Below are 6,040 nucleotides of genomic sequence, written 5' to 3' on the forward strand. Positions count from 1 at the left end.
TGTCATGCTTCAACTAGATTGAAGTAGATCTAGATGATCAGTTTAAAATAACGTTCACCACTCCTTGGGAAACTTTCGCTTACAAAAGAATGCCCTTTGGGCTAATTAATGTTGGAGCCACTTTTAAAAGAGCCATGAAATCATCCTTTCTAGATTTGAAGGACAAAATTATTATTCTCTACCTGGATGACTTGACAGTTTTCTCTAAAAGAAGAGAAGATCATTTGAGAGATTTGGAGAAGCTATTGAAAAGATGTAAGGAACATGGAGTCTCCCTCAACCCTAAGAAATTAGTCTTCTATGTAATAGAGGGCAAGTTTTTGGGTTGCCTAAGGTCTCAAGAAGGCATCAAAATTGACCCTAACCATGTCAAAGCTATACAACAGCTCAATCTACCAACAAGAAAACTTGGAGTTAAATTTTTTTGGTCAAGTAAATCTCTTGAGGTGCTTTGTTCCTAATTTCTCTAAAATTACAAATTGTATAATTGACATGATGAAGGGCAGTCACATTTTTAAGTGGAGCGATTCTAGAAGAATGGATTTTGATGAAATCAAAACTACCATAGTCGATGCTCCTATCCTAGCACATCCAGATTATACTGAAGAGTTTATTTTATATTTTTATGCATCAACTCATACATTGTCTACCATACTCATGCAAGAAAACATGGAAGGCATCCAAGCACTTATTTCTTTTATGAGGGATCCTCTCAAGGAGCATGAACTAAAGTACTCCCAAGTGGATAAGCATGCTTATGTTGTGGTCAAAGCCCTTAAAAACTTTAGATTTTATGTTTTGCATTCACATTCAATTATTTATGTTACTAATTCAACACTCAAAAGTATCTTAACTCAGCAAGAAATAAGATGCAATTCAAAAGGACCTTGGATAGCCAAAGTCCAAGAGTATGGCATTGAGCTAAAACCTACAAACTTGATCCATGGCAATGGAATGAGAAAAGCAATTGGAGACAATCTGGAGGTAAGTGAAGAAGAAAAAATTCTCAAGATCCTTAATGGTAAGCCTCCAAGACCCTTGGTTTGCAAATATTGCTTATTTTATCACTTATGGAGAATGCCCCAATGGACTGACCTATAAGTAGAGAAGATATCTTAGGACCAAGTCTACTAAGTATGTCATTTATGATGATCAATTATACAAAAGAGAGATTGATGGCACATTCCTAAGATGTGTAGATAAGCCTCAGCAGGAGAGGTTTCTCAAAGCATTCCATGTTGAATCTTGTGGTGAGCATTACTCTCCCACAGTTACAGCATATAAGATTTTGAGGCAATGTTATTACTAGCCAAGTATGTTTAAGGATGTCTACAAATGGGTAGACCAATGTGAAAAGTACAAATTGTTCATTGGTAAACCCTTAGTTGGTTGCCTTACCTCTAAGACCAGTAGTCATAGAGGGCTCCTTTTAGCAATGGGGAATTGATTTTATTGGCCCAATTAACCCCCCTTCATCTACTAGACATTTATACATCATCACTGCTATAGACTACTTTACTAAGTTGCTGGAAGTTAAACCTACCAAAACAACCACCTCCTAAGGTGTCTATGAATTCGTTAAAGAAAATATCCTTGTAAGATTTGGGGTCCCACTAAATTTGGTTATGGACAATGCTACAAATTTTTCATTAGCAAAAATTGTTGAATTTTGCTATGATAGCAGTATCCACCTTAGTCTGTAGTGCCTCTCGTGTTTGTAGTTTGTACTTTGTCTATTTTGATTCGAGAGATACTTGATACTCTTACTATATGTATTTTGTGATGACTAGAGATTTGGATGTTATACTTGGATTTGGTACCATAGATGCATTACTATTATGTTGTTCAATTTATCATATTTGCATGTTGATGCTATTTTGAGATGATAGTAGATCTATGATGATATCTAGTTATATGGTTTATTTGGACATATTTGTTGGTTATGTTATGAGATGAATTTTATGCTATGGTTATTTACTTCATTCTTGTATCTTTATGCTTTCTGTGAACATGAGTGATGTGAATGGATTAAATAGGTATTTTAATACATGTTGCTTAGGCTATGATATTATATGCAATTGCACTTCATCATGTATTTTAGTGTGTAGGAATTATATTCCTGGTAGTGGCACATGGAGTTAGTGATTTAGTTATTCATATTTTGCCAATGTCATCCCTGTATGGTTGATGTATCCTTATTTATTTCTTTTAAATTAAAACCTTTTAGTGATTAGTAAATCTTAACTCATTTGCATTATGTGACTAGACTAAGAGTGTGTCTGTGCATTTAGAAGTTCACATTGTCGCAAAAGTGTTAAGTGTTTTTCTATAATATTGGGTTTTTAGGTTTTGAATCTTTTTGGATTTAATTTCTGACAGCTTTGCCTTAGGTGAATTTCCTTTATGGATAATAACCTATTTTCATTTGGGTTGATTCAGAGTTTAGCTACTCTACCTGACTATTTTCCATAATTGATTATTCAGTCAAAAATGAATAAGTATTGGAAAAGGGGATTCATTATTCACTTCTCACTTTTTAGAATTGGAAAATTTAAGAGATATTTTAGAAATCCTCTTCTGAAGGTTTCTTATTTTGTTCGTTCTAGGAGCTATGAACATGGGATCTTTGTGAGGTTGGTCTCATTGGATTTAGCTCGGGGAGTTTATGCTTTGCCATCATTTTCAACAGATTTGGTAGGTGATTTATTTTATTGTGTGAGTTATAGTTTTTGCCCCTTTTGTTGTCAGGTAGGGCTTTCTTGTTTTATTATTTTCGCTCCATTTCAGCTTCCATTTCTTGTAGCAGTATGATAGGAGGTAGAGAACTAGTGTTCCCCTCCATTTTTATTTTCTAGTTCTGCACAGTTGGCCAAGTATGAATGTTTTCCCTATTTTTGAAATGGGGGTTAGGGTTTTTGAGCTGTTATGCTAGCCATTTTCGCATATAGTGTTCAATTTCAATTTTTTTGGATTTTCAAGATTTTTGCACCCAAAGGCCAAATGGGTTTTAATTTTAGAATTTTTCCAAAATTTGGGGTTTTTGCCTAGTTTTGCATGTCACCCTATTTTCTTGGGTTTTCTCAACACAATGTGGTTCATGGACTTGGATGATCCATTTGGATATCCATTAGACCACTTTTGCACTTTATGTTGCATTGGGATGCATGTAGAATCCATCATCCCGATTATGTTTTCAATTAATTGACTTATGTTTGTGTTCCCATCCTGTCCTTGTGTATGATCTTCATGATGGTGGTATGCCACACATGTGTACATCTGTCAGGTAACCTACAAGGCCTGATCTTTTGTGGTACTTCTAGAAGTTTTGATCATTGGGGTTTGGTTGGGAGTTTGCATGCCTACGAGCACTCATCGTTAGATGAGCATGGGTAGGGTAGGGTAGCATATGGAGGGGGCTTCTATCTTGCAGCTCAGCATTCATGGCACCAGAGGTTGGCAAAGGAAGCTTTATATTAGTGATAACTAAATAAAACATTGGGTGGTAATAACATAAAAGATAATAAAATAGTACTTCAATGTATGAGCCTTATGTTGAGGAAGTTGAGTCTACACAGTGTATGAGCCTTCTGTTGAGGGAGTTGAGTCTACACAAATCTAAGCTTGGGCTTTTCAATGCCAAGCAACTCTCCATGATGTTAGTCCCTACATAGTAGCCCATTGAGATGTCTGACCAGGACCTGTAGTTTATGCATTGTCTATATCTTGGATTTAGTCATCATACTGCTTGGCGTGTGTGTTAGTCATGGATGTTGTTTTGTGTGTGTTTGTGTTTGGATCATTATCTCCATCAGCATGATAGGTGTGGATATATGGGTACCATGTGGTTGGGAGGCATAGCTACCTTCACCACTGCTATGGACCAGTGTACAGAGACAGTCTTATATCCTAGTGTAACCGTTGTTGGATGTATTCACTTGGTACTTTAGTTTATAGAGTATGCTTCTTATGATTTATGATTTCATTGGGATGTTGTTTATCATGTTTAGATGATCTTAGTTTTGATGCATTCCTTATTATGATGATTAGCATGTGATAGGTGATGTTATCTACTTATAGGTTTATCTTCTATTGTACTACTAGCATGTTAGATTTCCTTATGCTTTTGGTTATTAACATGTTTAGTAGTGACATCCCTATCATGACAATACTGAAGATTTGAATGATGGCTTGGGATGTTATACATAGGGGATGGCTAGGGCCCATGATGGCCTTGTGACACCATTGATGGTTAGAATGAACCACGTACTTGGTTATTCTATACATTGTGATGTTATTTCAGTTATTGCAATGTTGCTTTAGTTCACTATGATGTTCCTTTTACACTTTTACTCCTTTCTATTATATGGTTAGATGTTTTTCTTTCTATATTTCCTTATTTTATTTGAGGGTTCTTGCCTCGAAATGTGGATCTGATACTCTCGATGTGGAGGTTCTGAACTTAGTTTTAGTCTATTGTTTGTCCTTAAGTGTTTTTCTTTAGTTCCCTGGGTGACCTTTTATCAACATGGTATGACATAAAAATGTATTGCATGCCCATTGAAATTGTATCGTGCATCCCCTAATTCTATTGCACGCCTCTTAGAGAAATATCGTGCAATACTAGAAAGTATCATACCTCCTTGTAAGAAATGTCGGATGATACCCTTAAAGTATAGCATGCCTTTGGGAGAAGTATCGCCTAGTCCCTAAAAATGTTGCCCTCCTTCTTTAGAAATGTCATGCAATACTTTTCTATGTTTTATTAAAGTATTGCCTAGTTTTTGTAAAAACCTGTGCGAGCGGGCAGGGGGCACTTTTTGGTCTGGTCCAAACTTTTTAAGAGTTGATTTGGATACCATCTTTGGTGTTCTTCAACCCTATGGTGTTGCATTTTTATTTCGGTGGTGTGTGTTTCTATAGTCAGTTCCTTGGGGTTTAAAATATATCATTTAAGTAATTCCTTATACTTAAGATATATTTTAATATATGCAATGATTCACTTGAGATAGGTTATAGACCTCTACGAGCTAAGATAAAGATTCTAGGAGATTTCAGGGCATCAAAAATTCAAACTTAGCCAAATTTCAAGGCTTCAGGATTTTAGACTTAGCCTATTTTCAACTTTGGTCTTTTAGCTTGGTTTATCTCTTATGTTTCCTTGTTTGTGTTTTAGTTAGTAGTGGTGTTTGGATGATTGTCAGTCTTCCATTGTGATCTTGTGATCCATGTATGTTGTTATCATGTACACTTACACTTGGTTAAAAAAAAAATTATCTTTCTTATTTTTCTTCCTTGTTTCCAATGATCTTTAGGTGGGGAATTACACAGTCACTCTTAAGATTATTTCCCTTGGGGAAATGGTCAAGCAAAATCAAGCAACAAGAATTTGGTAAATATCAGGAGAAAGCTTATCTTTGACAACTAGAAAGACTAGCACAAGAAGCTATATGAAGCTCTTTGGAAAGATAGAGTAACACCTAAAAAGGCCATTGGTATTTCCCCATTTGAGCTAGTATATGGAATGGAGGCTAGTGTACACTCGAATTATGTCACACTCTAAACCCTTCTATCAAACGATTCCATGAGTTCAGAATGTTCAAATGCCAGCTTAGAGCTCCCTATCCACGGAGTGCAAGAAGGTATGTTTCAAGTTTGAAGGCTCTCATCTGAGCCTTAGAGATATGCTTCTTGCTAGTAAACCATGCAATGGGAGGTTCTTTGAAACAAGAGCAAGAATGCAAGTGTCTACAATGAATCCCTCAACAATACAAATGCAAATATGAAGCCTACACTAGAATGAATATGCAAAGTGCAACTATTCTAAGCATGAATGAGAGTGTTACAAAACCAATTGTTAAGCTATGTGAGATTATTGCAAAAATAAAAGCTAAACTAACATGCAACTATGAGAAGAATTCCATATGATCTTATGTTAGTATGATGGAATGAGAGAATGTAGACAAGAAGTGAGAAGTTCTCCACAAAGTTCCGTCAAAAAACCTACTGCATAACAATATTTGAATGAGGATGGATGCTTTGA

This window comes from Cupressus sempervirens, chromosome 8 (assembly GCF_028749045.1).
Source record: "Cupressus sempervirens isolate cs-2001-9-10 chromosome 8, ASM2874904v1, whole genome shotgun sequence".
In the NCBI taxonomy this organism is placed as follows: Eukaryota; Viridiplantae; Streptophyta; class Pinopsida; order Cupressales; family Cupressaceae; genus Cupressus; species Cupressus sempervirens.